We start from the raw sequence: 14884 nt of genomic DNA, 5'->3' as shown, positions 1-14884 counted from the left end.
GCAAAAAAATATCGTCCTAACTTCACCATGAATGTCGCCGCGTGGCGCAAAAAGGAGGGATGCAACACGAGGACTTCCCGGAGGTCACCCAGCCTTGTACTACTCTCGCCCAAGCACGCTTAACCGGAGTTACGATGGGATCCAGTGCTTTAGTGCTGGTATGATCGCATCCGACATGTTATGCACTCATTTTCCCTTATGCTTGCTCCTCCCGCTCTTTATCTGCTCTATTTTGTACCATGTCCATCCTCTTTTTCATCCGCACCACTGTTTCCCATCACCAATAGCCGAGCACGAGTGCCGCAAAAAAATATCGTCCTAACTTCACCATGAATGTCGCCGCGTGACGCAAAAAAGGAGGATGCAACACGAGGACTTCCCGGAGGTCACCCATCCTAGTACTACTCTCGCCCAAGCACGCTTAACCCGGAGTTACGATGGGATCCGGTGCTTTAGTGCTTTGGTATGATCGCATCCGACATGTTATGCACTCATTTTCCCTTATGCTTGCTCCTCCCGCTCTTTATCTGCTCTATTTTGTACCATGTCCATCCTCTTTTTCATCCGCACCACCGTTTCCCATCACCAATAGCCGAGCACGAGTGCCCGCAAAAAAATATCGTCCTAACTTCACCATGAATGTCGCCGCGTGGCGCAAAAGGAGGGATGCAACACGAGGACTTCCCGGAGGTCACCCATCCTAGTACTACTCTCGCCCAAGCACGCTTAACCGGAGTTACGATGGGATCCGGTGCTTTAGTCTTGGTATGATCGCATCCGACATGTTATGCACACATTTTCCCTTATGCTTGCTCCTCCCGCTCTTTGTCTGCTCTATTTTGTACCATGTCCATCCTCTTTTTCATCCGCACCACCGTTTCCCATCACCAATAGCCGAGCACGAGTGCCCGCAAAAAAATATCGTCCTAACTTCACCATGAATGTCGCCGCGTGGCGCAAAAAAGGAGGGATGCAACACGAGGACTTCCCGGGAGGTCACCCATCCTAGTACTACTCTCGCCCAAGCACGCTTAACCCGGAGTTACGATGGGATCCGGTGCTTTAGTCTGGTATGATCGCATCCGACATGTTATGCACTCATTTTCCCTTATGCTTGCTCCTCCCGCTCTTTGTCTGCTCTATTTTGTACCATGTCCATCCTCTTTTTCGTCCGCACCAACGTTTCCCATCACCAATAGCCGAGCACGAGTGCCGCAAAAAAATATCGTCCTAACTTCACCATGAATGTCGCCGCGTGGCGCAAAAGGAGGATGCAACACGAGGACTTCCCGGGAGGTCACCCATCCTAGTACTACTCTCGCCCAAGCACGCTTAACCGGAGTTACGATGGGATCCGGTGCTTTAGTGCTTTGGTATGATCGCATCCGACATGTTATGCACTCATTTTCCCTTATGCTTGCTCCTCCCGCTCTTTATCTGCTCTATTTTGTACCATGTCCATCCTCTTTTTCATCCGCACCACCGTTTCCCATCACCAATAGCCGAGCACGAGTGCCCGCAAAAAAATATCGTCCTAACTTCACCATGAATGTCGCCGCGTGGCGCAAAAGGAGGATGCAACACGAGGACTTCCCGGAGGTCACCCATCCTAGTACTACTCTCGCCCAAGCACGCTTAACCGGAGTTACGATGGGATCCGGTGCTTTAGTGCTGGTATGATCGCATCCGACATGTTATGCACTCATTTTCCCTTATGCTTGCTCCTCCCGCTCTTTATCTGCTCTATTTTGTACCATGTCCATCCTCTTTTTCATCCGCACCACCGTTTCCCATCACCAATAGCCGAGCACGAGTGCCCGCAAAAAAATATCGTCCTAACTTCACCATGAATGTCGCCGCGTGGCGCAAAAGGAGGGATGCAACACGAGGACTTCCCAGGAGGTCACCCATCCTAGTACTACTCTCGCCCAAGCACGCTTAACCGGAGTTCGATGGGATCCGGTGCTTTAGTTCTGGTATGATCGCATCCGACATGTTATGCACTCATTTTCCCTTATGCTTGCTCCTCCCGCTCTTTGTCTGCTCTATTTTGTACCATGTCCATCCTCTTTTTCATCCGCACCACCGTTTCCCATCACCAATAGCCGAGCACGAGTGCCCGCAAAAAAATATCGTCCTAACTTCACCATGAATGTCGCCGCGTGGCGCAAAAGGAGGGATGCAACACGAGGACTTCCCGGAGGTCACCCATCCTAGTACTACTCTCGCCCAAGCACGCTTAACCCGGAGTTACGATGGGATCCGGTGCTTTAGTGCTTTGGTATGATCGCATCCGACATGTTATGCACTCATTTTCCCTTATGCTTGCTCCTCCCGCTCTTTATCTGCTCTATTTTGTACCATGTCCATCCTCTTTTTCATCCGCACCACCGTTTCCCATCAACAATAGCCGAGCACGAGTGCCCGCAAAAAAATATCGTCCTAACTTCACCATGAATGTCGCCGCGTGGCGCAAAAGGAGGGATGCAACACGAGGACTTCCCGGAGGTCACCCATCCTAGTACTACTCTCGCCCAAGCACGCTTAACCGGAGTTACGATGGGATCCGGTGCTTTAGTCTTTGGTATGATCGCATCCGACATGTTATGCACTCATTTTCCCTTATGCTTGCTCCTCCCGCTCTTTCTCTGCTCTATTTTGTACCATGTCCATCCTCTTTTTCATCCGCACCACCGTTTCCCATCACCAATTGCCGAGCACGAGTGCCCGCAAAAAAATATCATCCTAACTTCACCATGAATGTCGCCGCGTGGCGCAAAAGGAGGGATGCAACACGAGGACTTCCCGGGAGGTCACCCATCCTAGTACTACTCTCGCCCAAGCACGCTTAACCGGAGTTACGATGGGATCCGGTGCTTTAGTCTTTGGTATGATCGCATCCGACATGTTATGCACTCATTTTCCCTTATGCTTGCTCCTCCCGCTCTTTATCTGCTCTATTTTGTACCATGTCCATCCTCTTTTTCATCCGCACCACCGTTTCCCATCACCAATAGCCGAGCACGAGTGCCGCAAAAAAATATCGTCCTAACTTCACCATGAATGTCGCCGCGTGGCGCAAAAAGGAGGGATGCAACACGAGGACTTCCCGAGGAGGTCACCCATCCTAGTACTACTCTCGCCCAAGCACGCTTAACCGGAGTTACGATGGGATCCGGTGCTTTAGTCTTTGGTATGATCGCATCCGACATGTTATGCACTCATTTTCCCTTATGCTTGCTCCTCCCGCTCTTTGTCTGCTCTATTTTGTACCATGTCCATCCTCTTTTTCATCCGCACCACCGTTTCCCATCACCAATAGCCGAGCACGAGTGCCCGCAAAAAAATATCGTCCTAACTTCACCATGAATGTCGCCGCGTGGCGCAAAAAAGGAGGGATGCAACACGAGGACTTCCCGGGAGGTCACCCATCCTAGTACTACTCTCGCCCAAGCACGCTTAACCCGGAGTTACGATGGGATCCGGTGCTTTAGTGCTGGTATGATCGCATCCGACATGTTATGCACTCATTTTCCCTTATGCTTGCTCCTCCCGCTCTTTATCTGCTCTATTTTGTACCATGTCCATCCTCTTTTTCATCCGCACCACCGTTTCCCATCACCAATAGCCGAGCACGAGTGCCGCAAAAAAATATCGTCCTAACTTCACCATGAATGTCGCCGCGTGGCGCAAAAGGAGGATGCAACACGAGGACTTCCCGGAGGTCACCCATCCTAGTACTACTCTCGCCCAAGCACGCTTAACCCGGAGTTACGATGGGATCCGGTGCTTTAGTCTTTGGTATGATCGCATCCGACATGTTATGCACTCATTTTCCCTTATGCTTGCTCCTCCCGCTCTTTATCTGCTCTATTTTGTACCATGTCCATCCTCTTTTTCATCCGCACCACCGTTTCCCATCACCAATAGCCGAGCACGAGTGCCCGCAAAAAAATATCGTCCTAACTTCACCATGAATGTCGCCGCTTAACGCAAAAGGAGGGATGCAACACGAGGACTTCCCGGAGGTCACCCATCCTAGTACTACTCTCGCCCAAGCACGCTTAACCGGAGTTACGATGGGATCCGGTGCTTTAGTGCTTTGGTATGATCGCATCCGACATGTTATGCACTCATTTTCCCTTATGCTTGCTCCTCCCGCTCTTTATCTGCTCTATTTTGTACCATGTCCATCCTCTTTTTCATCCGCACCACCGTTTCCCATCACCAATAGCCGAGCACGAGTGCCCGCAAAAAAATATCGTCCTAACTTCACCATGAATGTCGCCGCGTGGCGCAAAAGGAGGGATGCAACACGAGGACTTCCCGGAGGTCACCCATCCTAGTACTACTCTCGCCCAAGCACGCTTAACCCGGAGTTACGATGGGATCCGGTGCTTTAGTGCTTTGGTATGATCGCATCCGACATGTTATGCACTCATTTTCCCTTATGCTTGCTCCTCACGATCTTTTTCTGCTCTATTTTGTACCATGTCCATCCTCTTTTTCATCCGCACCACCGTTTCCCATCACCAATAGCCGAGCACGAGTGCCCGCAAAAAAATATCGTCCTAACTTCACCATGAATGTCGCCGCGTGGCGCAAAAGGAGGGATGCAACACGAGGACTTCCCGGAGGTCACCCATCCTAGTACTACTCTCGCCCAAGCACGCTTAACCGGAGTTACGATGGGATCCGGTGCTTTAGTCTTTGGTATGATCGCATCCGACATGTTATGCACTCATTTTCCCTTATGCTTGCTCCTCCCGCTCTTTATCTGCTCTATTTTGTACCATGTCCATCCTCTTTTTCATCCGCACCACCGTTTCCCATCACCAATAGCCGAGCACGAGTGCCCGCAAAAACATATCGTCCTAACTACACCGGGACTGTGTCCGCGTGTGGCAGACATGGCGGGATGCAACACGAGGACGTCCCAGGGGGTCACCCATCCTAGTACTACTCTCGCCCAAGCACGCTTAACCGGAGTTACGATGGGATCCGGTGCTTTAGTGATGTTATGATCGCATCCGACATGTTATGCACTCATTTTCCCTTATGCTTGCTCCTCCCGCTCTTTGTCTGCTCTATTTTGTACCATGTCCATCCTCTTTTTCATCCGCACCACCGTTTCCCATCACCAATAGCCGAGCACGAGTGCCCGCAAAAAAATATCGTCCTAACTTCACCATGAATGTCGCCGCGTGACGCAAAAAAGGAGGGATGCAACACGAGGACTTCCCAGGAGGTCACCCATCCTAGTACTACTCTCGCCCAAGTACGCTTAACCGGAGTTACGATGGGATCCGGTGCTTTAGTCTTTGGTATGATCGCATCCGACATGTTATGCACTCATTTTCCCTTATGCTTGCTCCTCCCGCTCTTTATCTGCTCTATTTTGTACCATGTCCATCCTCTTTTTCATCCGCACCACCGTTTCCCATCACCAATAGCCGAGCACGAGTGCCCGCAAAAAAATATCGTCCTAACTTCACCATGAATGTCGCCGCGTGACGCAAAAAGGAGGGATGCAACACGAGGACTTCCCAGGAGGTCACCCATCCTAGTACTACTCTCGCCCAAGCACGCTTAACCGGAGTTACGATGGGATCCGGTGCTTTAGTCTTTGGTATGATCGCATCCGACATGTTATGCACTCATTTTCCCTTATGCTTGCTCCTCCCGCTCTTTATCTGCTCTATTTTGTACCATGTCCATCCTCTTTTTCATCCGCACCACCGTTTCCCATCACCAATAGCCGAGCACGAGTGCCCGCAAAAAAATATCGTCCTAACTTCACCATGAATGTCGCCGCGTGGCGCAAAAAAGGAGGGATGCAACACGAGGACTTCCCGGAGGTCACCCATCCTAGTACTACTCTCGCCCAAGCACGCTTAACCCGGAGTTACGATGGGATCCGGTGCTTTAGTGCTTTGGTATGATCGCATCCGACATGTTATGCACTCATTTTCCCTTATGCTTGCTCCTCCCGCTCTTTATCTGCTCTATTTTGTACCATGTCCATCCTCTTTTTCATCCGCACCACCGTTTCCCATCACCAATAGCCGAGCACGAGTGCCGCAAAAAAATATCGTCCTAACTTCACCATGAATGTCGCCGCGTGGCGCAAAAGGAGGGATGCAACACGAGGACTTCCCGGAGGTCACCCATCCTAGTACTACTCTCGCCCAAGCACGCTTAACCGGAGTTACGATGGGATCCGGTGCTTTAGTCTGGTATGATCGCATCCGACATGTTATGCACTCATTTTCCCTTATGCTTGCTCCTCCCGCTCTTTATCTGCTCTATTTTGTACCATGTCCATCCTCTTTTTCATCCGCACCACCGTTTCCCATCACCAATAGCCGAGCACGAGTGCCGCAAAAAAATATCGTCCTAACTTCACCATGAATGTCGCCGCGTGACGCAAAAAGGAGGGATGCAACACGAGGACTTCCCGGAGGTCACCCATCCTAGTACTACTCTCGCCCAAGCACGCTTAACCCGGAGTTACGATGGGATCCGGTGCTTTAGTCTTTGGTATGATCGCATCCGACATGTTATGCACTCATTTTCCCTTATGCTTGCTCCTCCCGCTCGTTCTCTGCTCTATTTTGTACCATGTCCATCCTCTTTTTCATCCGCACCACCGTTTCCCATCACCAATAGCCGAGCACGAGTGCCCGCAAAAAAATATCGTCCTAACTTCAACATGAATGTCGCCGCGTGGCGCAAAAGGAGGGATGCAACACGAGGACTTCCCGGGAGGTCACCCATCCTAGTACTACTCTCGCCCAAGCACGCTTAACCGGAGTTACGATGGGATCCGGTGCTTTAGTCTTTGGTATGATCGCATCCGACATGTTATGCACTCATTTTCCCTTATGCTTGCTCCTCCCGCTCTTTGTCTGCTCTATTTTGTACCATGTCCATCCTCTTTTTCATCCGCACCACCGTTTCCCATCACCAATAGCCGAGCACGAGTGCCGCAAAAAAATATCGTCCTAACTTCACCATGAATGTCGCCGCGTGGCGCAAAAGGAGGATGCAACACGAGGACTTCCCGGAGGTCACCCATCCTAGTACTACTCTCGCCCAAGCACGCTTAACCGGAGTTACGATGGGATCCGGTGCTTTAGTCTTTGGTATGATCGCATCCGACATGTTATGCACTCATTTTCCCTTATGCTTGCTCCTCCCGCTCTTTGTCTGCTCTATTTTGTACCATGTCCATCCTCTTTTTCATCCGCACCACCGTTTCCCATCACCAATAGCCGAGCACGAGTGCCCGCAAAAAAAAATCGTCCTAACTACACAATGAATGTCGCCGCGTGGCGCAAAAGGAGGGATGCAACACGAGGACTTCCCGGAGGTCACCCATCCTAGTACTACTCTCGCCCAAGCACGCTTAACCGGAGTTACGATGGGATCCGGTGCTTTAGTCTGGTATGATCGCATCCGACATGTTATGCACTCATTTTCCCTTATGCTTGCTCCTCCCGCTCTTTATCTGCTCTATTTTGTACCATGTCCATCCTCTTTTTCATCCGCACCACCGTTTCCCATCACCAATAGCCGAGCACGAGTGCCGCAAAAAAATATCGTCCTAACTTCACCATGAATGTCGCCGCGTGGCGCAAAAGGAGGGATGCAACACGAGGACTTCCCGGGAGGTCACCCATCCTAGTACTACTCTCGCCCAAGCACGCTTAACCCGGAGTTACGATGGGATCCGGTGCTTTAGTGCTGGTATGATCGCATCCGACATGTTATGCACTCATTTTCCCTTATGCTTGCTCCTCCCGCTCTTTGTCTGCTCTATTTTGTACCATGTCCATCCTCTTTTTCATCCGCACCACCGTTTCCCATCACCAATAGCCGAGCACGAGTGCCGCAAAAAAATATCGTCCTAACTTCACCATGAATGTCGCCGCGTGGCGCAAAAGGAGGGATGCAACACGAGGACTTCCCGGAGGTCACCCATCCTAGTACTACTCTCGCCCAAGCACGCTTAACCGGAGTTACGATGGGATCCGGTGCTTTAGTCTTTGGTATGATCGCATCCGACATGTTATGCACTCATTTTCCCTTATGCTTGCTCCTCCCGCTCTTTATCTGCTCTATTTTGTACCATGTCCATCCTCTTTTTCATCCGCACCACCGTTTCCCATCACCAATAGCCGAGCACGAGTGCCGCAAAAAAATATCGTCCTAACTTCACCATGAATGTCGCCGCGTGGCGCAAAAGGAGGGATGCAACACGAGGACTTCCCAGGAGGTCACCCATCCTAGTACTACTCTCGCCCAAGCACGCTTAACCGGAGTTACGATGGGATCCGGTGCTTTAGTCTGGTATGATCGCATCCGACATGTTATGCACTCATTTTCCCTTATGCTTGCTCCTCCCGCTCTTTATCTGCTCTATTTTGTACCATGTCCATCCTCTTTTTCATCCGCACCACCGTTTCCCATCACCAATAGCCGAGCACGAGTGCCGCAAAAAAATATCGTCCTAACTTCACCATGAATGTCGCCGCGTGGCGCAAAAAAGGAGGGATGCAACACGAGGACTTCCCGGAGGTCACCCATCCTAGTACTACTCTCGCCCAAGCACGCTTAACCGGAGTTCGATGGGATCCGGTGCTTTAGTCTGGTATGATCGCATCCGACATGTTATGCACTCATTTTCCCTTATGCTTGCTCCTCCCGCTCTTTATCTGCTCTATTTTGTACCATGTCCATCCTCTTTTTCATCCGCACCACCGTTTCCCATCACCAATAGCCGAGCACGAGTGCCCGCAAAAAAATATCGTCCTAACTTCACCATGAATGTCGCCGCGTGGCGCAAAAGGAGGGATGCAACACGAGGACTTCCCGGAGGTCACCCATCCTAGTACTACTCTCGCCCAAGCACGCTTAACCGGAGTTACGATGGGATCCGGTGCTTTAGTCTTTGGTATGATCGCATCCGACATGTTATGCACTCATTTTCCCTTATGCTTGCTCCTCCCGCTCTTTATCTGCTCTATTTTGTACCATGTCCATCCTCTTTTTCATCCGCACCACCGTTTCCCATCACCAATAGCCGAGCACGAGTGCCGCAAAAAAATATCGTCCTAACTTCACCATGAATGTCGCCGCGTGGCGCAAAAGGAGGGATGCAACACGAGGACTTCCCGGGAGGTCACCCATCCTAGTACTACTCTCGCCCAAGCACGCTTAACCGGAGTTACGATGGGATCCGGTGCTTTAGTCTTTGGTATGATCGCATCCGACATGTTATGCACTCATTTTCCCTTATGCTTGCTCCTCCCGCTCTTTATCTGCTCTATTTTGTACCATGTCCATCCTCTTTTTCATCCGCACCACCGTTTCCCATCACCAATAGCCGAGCACGAGTGCCCGCAAAAAAATATCGTCCTAACTTCACCATGAATGTCGCCGCGAGACGCAAAAAGGAGGGATGCAACACGAGGACTTCCCGGAGGTCACCCATCCTAGTACTACTCTCGCCCAAGCACGCTTAACCGGAGTTACGATGGGATCCGGTGCTTTAGTGCGGTATGATCGCATCCGACATGTTATGCACTCATTTTCCCTTATGCTTGCTCCTCCCGCTCTTTATCTGCTCTATTTTGTACCACGTCCATCCTCTTTTTCATCCGCACCACCGTTTCCCATCACCAATAGCCGAGCACGAGTGCCCGCAAAAAAATATCGTCCTAATTTCACCATGAATGTCGCCGCGTGGCGCAAAAGGAGGGATGCAACACGAGGACTTCCCGGAGGTCACCCATCCTAGTACTACTCTCGCCCAAGCACGCTTAACCGGAGTTACGATGGGATCCGGTGCTTTAGTCTTGGTATGATCGCATCCGACATGTTATGCACTCATTTTCCCTTATGCTTGCTCCTCCCGCTCTTTATCTGCTCTATTTTGTACCATGTCCATCCTCTTTTTCATCCGCACCACCGTTTCCCATCACCAATAGCCGAGCACGAGTGCCGCAAAAAAATATCGTCCTAACTTCACCATGAATGTCGCCGCGTGGCGCAAAAAGGAGGGATGCAACACGAGGACTTCCCGGAGGTCACCCATCCTAGTACTACTCTCGCCCAAGCACGCTTAACCGGAGTTACGATGGGATCCGGTGCTTTAGTCTTTGGTATGATCGCATCCGTCATGTTATGCACTCATTTTCCCTTATGCTTGCTCCTCCCGCTCTTTGTCTGCTCTATTTTGTACCATGTCCATCCTCTTTTTCATCCGCACCACCGTTTCCCATCACCAATAGCCGAGCACGAGTGCCCGCAAAAAAATATCGTCCTAATTTCACCATGAATGTCGCCGCGTGGCGCAAAAGGAGGGATGCAACACGAGGACTTCCCGGAGGTCACCCATCCTAGTACTACTCTCGCCCAAGCACGCTTAACCGGAGTTACGATGGGATCCGGTGCTTTAGTGCTTTGGTATGATCGCATCCGACATGTTATGCACTCATTTTCCCTTATGCTTGCTCCTCCCGCTCTTTGTCTGCTCTATTTTGTACCATGTCCATCCTCTTTTTCATCCGCACCACCGTTTCCCATCACCAATAGCCGAGCACGAGTGCACTAAAAAATATCGTCCTAACTTCACCATGAATGTCGCCGCGTGGCGCAAAAGGAGGATGCAACACGAGGACTTCCCGGAGGTCACCCATCCTAGTACTACTCTCGCCCAAGCACGCTTAACCGGAGTTACGATGGGATCCGGTGCTTTAGTGCTTTGGTATGATCGCATCCGACATGTTATGCACTCATTTTCCCTTATGCTTGCTCCTCCCGCTCTTTATCTGCTCTATTTTGTACCATGTCCATCCTCTTTTTCATCCGCACCACCGTTTCCCATCACCAATAGCCGAGCACGAGTGCCGCAAAAAAATATCGTCCTAACTTCACCATGAATGTCGCCGCGTGGCGCAAAAAGGAGGGATGCAACACGAGGACTTCCCAGGGAGGTCACCCATCCTAGTACTACTCTCGCCCAAGCACGCTTAACCGGAGTTACGATGGGATCCGGTGCTTTAGTGCTGGTATGATCGCATCCGACATGTTATGCACTCATTTTCCCTTATGCTTGCTCCTCCCGCTCTTTGTCTGCTCTATTTTGTACCATGTCCATCCTCTTTTTCATCCGCACCACCGTTTCCCATCACCAATAGCCGAGCACGAGTGCACGCAAAAAAATATCGTCCTAACTTCACCATGAATGTCGCCGCGTGACGCAAAAGGAGGGATGCAACACGAGGACTTCCCGGAGGTCACCCATCCTAGTACTACTCTCGCCCAAGCACGCTTAACCGGAGTTACGATGGGATCCGGTGCTTTAGTGCTTGGTATGATCGCATCCGACATGTTATGCACTCATTTTCCCTTATGCTTGCTCCTCCCGCTCTTTATCTGCTCTATTTTGTACCATGTCCATCCTCTTTTTCATCCGCACCACCGTTTCCCATCACCAATAGCCGAGCACGAGTGCCGCAAAAAAATATCGTCCTAACTTCACCATGAATGTCGCCGCGTGGCGCAAAAGGAGGGATGCAACACGAGGACTTCCCGGAGGTCACCCATCCTAGTACTACTCTCGCCCAAGCACGCTTAACCGGAGTTACGATGGGATCCGGTGCTTTAGTCTTGGTATGATCGCATCCGACATGTTATGCACTCATTTTCCCTTATGCTTGCTCCTCCCGCTCTTTGTCTGCTCTATTTTGTACCATGTCCATCCTCTTTTTCATCCGCACCACCGTTTCCCATCACCAATAGCCGAGCACGAGTGCCCGCAAAAAAATATCGTCCTAACTTCACCATGAATGTCGCCGCGTGGCGCAAAAGGAGGGATGCAACACGAGGACTTCCCGAGGAGGTCACCCATCCTAGTACTACTCTCGCCCAAGCACGCTTAACCGGAGTTACGATGGGATCCGGTGCTTTAGTGCTTTGGTATGATCGCATCCGACATGTTATGCACTCATTTTCCCTTATGCTTGCTCCTCCCGCTCTTTGTCGGCTATATTGTGTACCATGGCCTTCCTATTTTTCTTCCGCACCACCGTTTCCCATCACCAATCGCCGAGAAGGAGTGCCGCAAAAAAATATCGTCCTAACTTCACCATGAATGTCGCCGCGTGGCGCAAAAGGAGGGATGCAACACGAGGACTTCCCGGGAGGTCACCCATCCTAGTACTACTCTCGCCCAAGCACGCTTAACCGGAGTTACGATGGGATCCGGTGCTTTAGTCTTTGGTATGATCGCATCCGACATGTTATGCACTCATTTTCCCTTATGCTTGCTCCTCCCGCTCTTTATCTGCTCTATTTTGTACCATGTCCATCCTCTTTTTCATCCGCACCACCGTTTCCCATCACCAATAGCCGAGCACGAGTGCCCGCAAAAAAATATCGTCCTAACTTCACCATGAATGTCGCCGCGTGGCGCAAAAGGAGGGATGCAACACGAGGACTTCCCGGAGGTCACCCATCCTAGTACTACTCTCGCCCAAGCACGCTTAACCCGGAGTTACGATGGGATCCGGTGCTTTAGTGCTTTGGTATGATCGCATCCGACATGTTATGCACTCATTTTGCCTTATGCTTGCTCCTCCCGCTCTTTATCTGCTCTATTTTGTACCATGTCCATCCTCTTTTTCATCCGCACCACCGTTTCCCATCACCAATAGCCGAGCACGAGTGCCCGCAAAAAAATATCGTCCTAACTTCACCATGAATGTCGCCGCGTGGCGCAAAAAAGGAGGGATGCAACACGAGGACTTCCCGGGAGGTCACCCATCCTAGTACTACTCTCGCCCAAGCACGCTTAACCGGAGTTACGATGGGATCCGGTGCTTTAGTGCTGGTATGATCGCATCCGACATGTTATGCACTCATTTTCCCTTATGCTTGCTCCTCCCGCTCTTTATCTGCTCTATTTTGTACCATGTCCATCCTCTTTTTCATCCGCACCACCGTTTCCCATCACCAATAGCCGAGCACGAGTGCCGCAAAAAAATATCGTCCTAACTTCACCATGAATGTCGCCGCGTGGCGCAAAAAAGGAGGATGCAACACGAGGACTTCCCGGGAGGTCACCCATCCTAGTACTACTCTCGCCCAAGCACGCTTAACCGGAGTTACGATGGGATCCGGTGCTTTAGTCTTTGGTATGATCGCATCCGACATGTTATGCACTCATTTTTCCTTATGCTTGCTCCTCCCGCTCTTTATCTGCTCTATTTTGTACCATGTCCATCCTCTTTTTCATCCGCACCACCGTTTCCCATCACCAATAGCCGAGCACGAGTGCCGCAAAAAAATATCGTCCTAACTTCACCATGAATGTCGCCGCGTGGCGCAAAAGGAGGATGCAACACGAGGACTTCCCGGAGGTCACCCATCCTAGTACTACTCTCGCCCAAGCACGCTTAACCGGAGTTACGATGGGATCCGGTGCTTTAGTGCTGGTATGATCGCATCCGACATGTTATGCACTCATTTTCCCTTATGCTTGCTCCTCCCGCTCTTTATCTGCTCTATTTTGTACCATGTCCATCCTCTTTTTCATCCGCACCACCGTTTCCCATAACCAATAGCCGAGCACGAGTGCCCGCAAAAAAATATCGTCCTAACTTCACCATGAATGTCGCCGCGTGGCGCAAAAGGAGGGATGCAACACGAGGACTTCCCAGGAGGTCACCCATCCTAGTACTACTCTCGCCCAAGCACGCTTAACCGGAGTTACGATGGGATCCGGTGCTTTAGTCTTTGGTATGATCGCATCCGACATGTTATGCACTCATTTTCCCTTATGCTTGCTCCTCCCGCTCTTTATCTGCTCTATTTTGTACCATGTCCATCCTCTTTTTCATCCGCACCACCGTTTCCCATCACCAATAGCCGAGCACGAGTGCCGCATAAAAAAATATCGTCCTAACTTCACCATGAATGTCGCCGCGTGGCGCAAAAGGAGGGATGCAACACGAGGACTTCCCGGAGGTCACCCATCCTAGTACTACTCTCGCCCAAGCACGCTTAACCCGGAGTTACGATGGGATCCGGTGCTTTAGTCTTTGGTATGATCGCATCCGACATGTTATGCACTCATTTTCCCTTATGCTTGCTCCTCCCGCTCTTTATCTGCTCTATTTTGTACCATGTCCATCCTCTTTTTCATCCGCACCACCGTTTCCCATCACCAATAGCCGAGCACGAGTGCCGCAAAAAAATATCGTCCTAACTTCACCATGAATGTCGCCGCGTGGCGCAAAAGGAGGGATGCAACACGAGGACTTCCCGGGAGGTCACCCATCCTAGTACTACTCTCGCCCAAGCACGCTTAACCGGAGTTACGATGGGATCCGGTGCTTTAGTCTTTGGTATGATCGCATCCGACATGTTATGCACTCATTTTCCCTTATGCTTGCTCCTCCCGCTCTTTATCTGCTCTATTTTGTACCATGTCCATCCTCTTTTTCATCCGCACCACCGTTTCCCATCACCAATAGCCGAGCACGAGTGCCGCAAAAAAATATCGTCCTAACTTCACCATGAATGTCGCCGCGTGGCGCAAAAAGGAGGGATGCAACACGAGGACTTCCCAGGAGGTCACCCATCCTAGTACTACTCTCGCCCAAGCACGCTTAACCGGAGTTACGATGGGATCCGGTGCTTTAGTCTTTGGTATGATCGCATCCGACATGTTATGCACTCATTTTCCCTTATGCTTGCTCCTCCCGCTCTTTATCTGCTCTATTTTGTACCATGTCCATCCTCTTTTTCATCCGCACCACCGTTTCCCATCACCAATAGCCGAGCACGAGTGCCGCAAAAAAATATCGTCCTAACT

At 50.8% G+C, this 14884-nt stretch overlaps 8 non-coding genes and 41 pseudogenes across 8 annotated transcripts; all 49 read right to left on the bottom strand.

Annotated features, from left to right (window-relative positions):
* Positions 1-56: 56 nt before the first annotated feature.
* On the bottom strand, positions 57-172 carry LOC139837045 (5S ribosomal RNA; annotated as a pseudogene).
* A 186-nt stretch (positions 173-358) lies between these two features.
* On the bottom strand, positions 359-477 carry LOC139837032 (5S ribosomal RNA; annotated as a pseudogene).
* Positions 478-663: 186 nt separating this feature from the next.
* On the bottom strand, positions 664-779 carry LOC139837067 (5S ribosomal RNA; annotated as a pseudogene).
* A 188-nt stretch (positions 780-967) lies between these two features.
* Positions 968-1084, bottom strand: LOC139836994 (5S ribosomal RNA; annotated as a pseudogene).
* A 184-nt stretch (positions 1085-1268) lies between these two features.
* LOC139836934 (5S ribosomal RNA) lies at positions 1269-1387 on the bottom strand. Its single transcript, XR_011753656.1, has one exon. It is a non-coding gene; the product is annotated as a 5S ribosomal RNA (ribosomal RNA).
* Positions 1388-1572: 185 nt separating this feature from the next.
* On the bottom strand, positions 1573-1688 carry LOC139836920 (5S ribosomal RNA). The gene has a single exon (XR_011753642.1). It is a non-coding gene; the product is annotated as a 5S ribosomal RNA (ribosomal RNA).
* A 186-nt stretch (positions 1689-1874) lies between these two features.
* LOC139836824 (5S ribosomal RNA) lies at positions 1875-1990 on the bottom strand. Its single transcript, XR_011753540.1, has one exon. It is a non-coding gene; the product is annotated as a 5S ribosomal RNA (ribosomal RNA).
* A 186-nt stretch (positions 1991-2176) lies between these two features.
* On the bottom strand, positions 2177-2295 carry LOC139837021 (5S ribosomal RNA; annotated as a pseudogene).
* A 186-nt stretch (positions 2296-2481) lies between these two features.
* Positions 2482-2598, bottom strand: LOC139837117 (5S ribosomal RNA; annotated as a pseudogene).
* A 186-nt stretch (positions 2599-2784) lies between these two features.
* LOC139837043 (5S ribosomal RNA) lies at positions 2785-2902 on the bottom strand (annotated as a pseudogene).
* A 186-nt stretch (positions 2903-3088) lies between these two features.
* LOC139837126 (5S ribosomal RNA) lies at positions 3089-3207 on the bottom strand (annotated as a pseudogene).
* Positions 3208-3395: 188 nt separating this feature from the next.
* On the bottom strand, positions 3396-3513 carry LOC139836834 (5S ribosomal RNA). Its single transcript, XR_011753550.1, has one exon. It is a non-coding gene; the product is annotated as a 5S ribosomal RNA (ribosomal RNA).
* Positions 3514-3697: 184 nt separating this feature from the next.
* On the bottom strand, positions 3698-3815 carry LOC139837137 (5S ribosomal RNA; annotated as a pseudogene).
* A 186-nt stretch (positions 3816-4001) lies between these two features.
* LOC139837012 (5S ribosomal RNA) lies at positions 4002-4119 on the bottom strand (annotated as a pseudogene).
* Positions 4120-4305: 186 nt separating this feature from the next.
* LOC139837020 (5S ribosomal RNA) lies at positions 4306-4424 on the bottom strand (annotated as a pseudogene).
* Positions 4425-4610: 186 nt separating this feature from the next.
* On the bottom strand, positions 4611-4727 carry LOC139837116 (5S ribosomal RNA; annotated as a pseudogene).
* Positions 4728-4915: 188 nt separating this feature from the next.
* On the bottom strand, positions 4916-5032 carry LOC139837080 (5S ribosomal RNA; annotated as a pseudogene).
* Positions 5033-5220: 188 nt separating this feature from the next.
* LOC139837006 (5S ribosomal RNA) lies at positions 5221-5338 on the bottom strand (annotated as a pseudogene).
* Positions 5339-5525: 187 nt separating this feature from the next.
* On the bottom strand, positions 5526-5643 carry LOC139836999 (5S ribosomal RNA; annotated as a pseudogene).
* A 188-nt stretch (positions 5644-5831) lies between these two features.
* On the bottom strand, positions 5832-5950 carry LOC139837019 (5S ribosomal RNA; annotated as a pseudogene).
* Positions 5951-6135: 185 nt separating this feature from the next.
* On the bottom strand, positions 6136-6250 carry LOC139837093 (5S ribosomal RNA; annotated as a pseudogene).
* A 186-nt stretch (positions 6251-6436) lies between these two features.
* LOC139837125 (5S ribosomal RNA) lies at positions 6437-6554 on the bottom strand (annotated as a pseudogene).
* A 186-nt stretch (positions 6555-6740) lies between these two features.
* Positions 6741-6858, bottom strand: LOC139837042 (5S ribosomal RNA; annotated as a pseudogene).
* A 184-nt stretch (positions 6859-7042) lies between these two features.
* LOC139837133 (5S ribosomal RNA) lies at positions 7043-7159 on the bottom strand (annotated as a pseudogene).
* A 186-nt stretch (positions 7160-7345) lies between these two features.
* Positions 7346-7460, bottom strand: LOC139837092 (5S ribosomal RNA; annotated as a pseudogene).
* Positions 7461-7645: 185 nt separating this feature from the next.
* Positions 7646-7763, bottom strand: LOC139836833 (5S ribosomal RNA). The gene has a single exon (XR_011753549.1). It is a non-coding gene; the product is annotated as a 5S ribosomal RNA (ribosomal RNA).
* Positions 7764-7948: 185 nt separating this feature from the next.
* On the bottom strand, positions 7949-8065 carry LOC139837115 (5S ribosomal RNA; annotated as a pseudogene).
* A 185-nt stretch (positions 8066-8250) lies between these two features.
* Positions 8251-8366, bottom strand: LOC139836968 (5S ribosomal RNA; annotated as a pseudogene).
* A 187-nt stretch (positions 8367-8553) lies between these two features.
* LOC139837071 (5S ribosomal RNA) lies at positions 8554-8667 on the bottom strand (annotated as a pseudogene).
* Positions 8668-8853: 186 nt separating this feature from the next.
* On the bottom strand, positions 8854-8970 carry LOC139837114 (5S ribosomal RNA; annotated as a pseudogene).
* Positions 8971-9155: 185 nt separating this feature from the next.
* LOC139837041 (5S ribosomal RNA) lies at positions 9156-9273 on the bottom strand (annotated as a pseudogene).
* Positions 9274-9460: 187 nt separating this feature from the next.
* On the bottom strand, positions 9461-9575 carry LOC139837046 (5S ribosomal RNA; annotated as a pseudogene).
* Positions 9576-9761: 186 nt separating this feature from the next.
* Positions 9762-9877, bottom strand: LOC139837066 (5S ribosomal RNA; annotated as a pseudogene).
* A 186-nt stretch (positions 9878-10063) lies between these two features.
* On the bottom strand, positions 10064-10180 carry LOC139837113 (5S ribosomal RNA; annotated as a pseudogene).
* Positions 10181-10366: 186 nt separating this feature from the next.
* LOC139837011 (5S ribosomal RNA) lies at positions 10367-10484 on the bottom strand (annotated as a pseudogene).
* Positions 10485-10667: 183 nt separating this feature from the next.
* On the bottom strand, positions 10668-10785 carry LOC139837029 (5S ribosomal RNA; annotated as a pseudogene).
* Positions 10786-10971: 186 nt separating this feature from the next.
* On the bottom strand, positions 10972-11089 carry LOC139836885 (5S ribosomal RNA). The gene has a single exon (XR_011753606.1). It is a non-coding gene; the product is annotated as a 5S ribosomal RNA (ribosomal RNA).
* A 186-nt stretch (positions 11090-11275) lies between these two features.
* Positions 11276-11392, bottom strand: LOC139836985 (5S ribosomal RNA; annotated as a pseudogene).
* Positions 11393-11577: 185 nt separating this feature from the next.
* On the bottom strand, positions 11578-11693 carry LOC139837065 (5S ribosomal RNA; annotated as a pseudogene).
* Positions 11694-11879: 186 nt separating this feature from the next.
* Positions 11880-11999, bottom strand: LOC139837022 (5S ribosomal RNA; annotated as a pseudogene).
* A 185-nt stretch (positions 12000-12184) lies between these two features.
* On the bottom strand, positions 12185-12302 carry LOC139837040 (5S ribosomal RNA; annotated as a pseudogene).
* A 186-nt stretch (positions 12303-12488) lies between these two features.
* LOC139837018 (5S ribosomal RNA) lies at positions 12489-12607 on the bottom strand (annotated as a pseudogene).
* A 188-nt stretch (positions 12608-12795) lies between these two features.
* On the bottom strand, positions 12796-12912 carry LOC139836832 (5S ribosomal RNA). Its single transcript, XR_011753548.1, has one exon. It is a non-coding gene; the product is annotated as a 5S ribosomal RNA (ribosomal RNA).
* A 186-nt stretch (positions 12913-13098) lies between these two features.
* Positions 13099-13216, bottom strand: LOC139837057 (5S ribosomal RNA; annotated as a pseudogene).
* A 184-nt stretch (positions 13217-13400) lies between these two features.
* On the bottom strand, positions 13401-13516 carry LOC139836919 (5S ribosomal RNA). The gene has a single exon (XR_011753641.1). It is a non-coding gene; the product is annotated as a 5S ribosomal RNA (ribosomal RNA).
* Positions 13517-13702: 186 nt separating this feature from the next.
* On the bottom strand, positions 13703-13820 carry LOC139836998 (5S ribosomal RNA; annotated as a pseudogene).
* Positions 13821-14007: 187 nt separating this feature from the next.
* LOC139837124 (5S ribosomal RNA) lies at positions 14008-14125 on the bottom strand (annotated as a pseudogene).
* A 185-nt stretch (positions 14126-14310) lies between these two features.
* On the bottom strand, positions 14311-14428 carry LOC139837038 (5S ribosomal RNA; annotated as a pseudogene).
* Positions 14429-14614: 186 nt separating this feature from the next.
* Positions 14615-14732, bottom strand: LOC139836997 (5S ribosomal RNA; annotated as a pseudogene).
* Positions 14733-14884: the final 152 nt, after the last annotated feature.

Source organism: Lolium perenne, chromosome 2 (assembly GCF_019359855.2).
Source record: "Lolium perenne isolate Kyuss_39 chromosome 2, Kyuss_2.0, whole genome shotgun sequence".
Lineage (NCBI taxonomy): Eukaryota > Viridiplantae > Streptophyta > Magnoliopsida > Poales > Poaceae > Lolium > Lolium perenne.
This window is presented reverse-complemented; position numbering and strand designations above follow the sequence as displayed.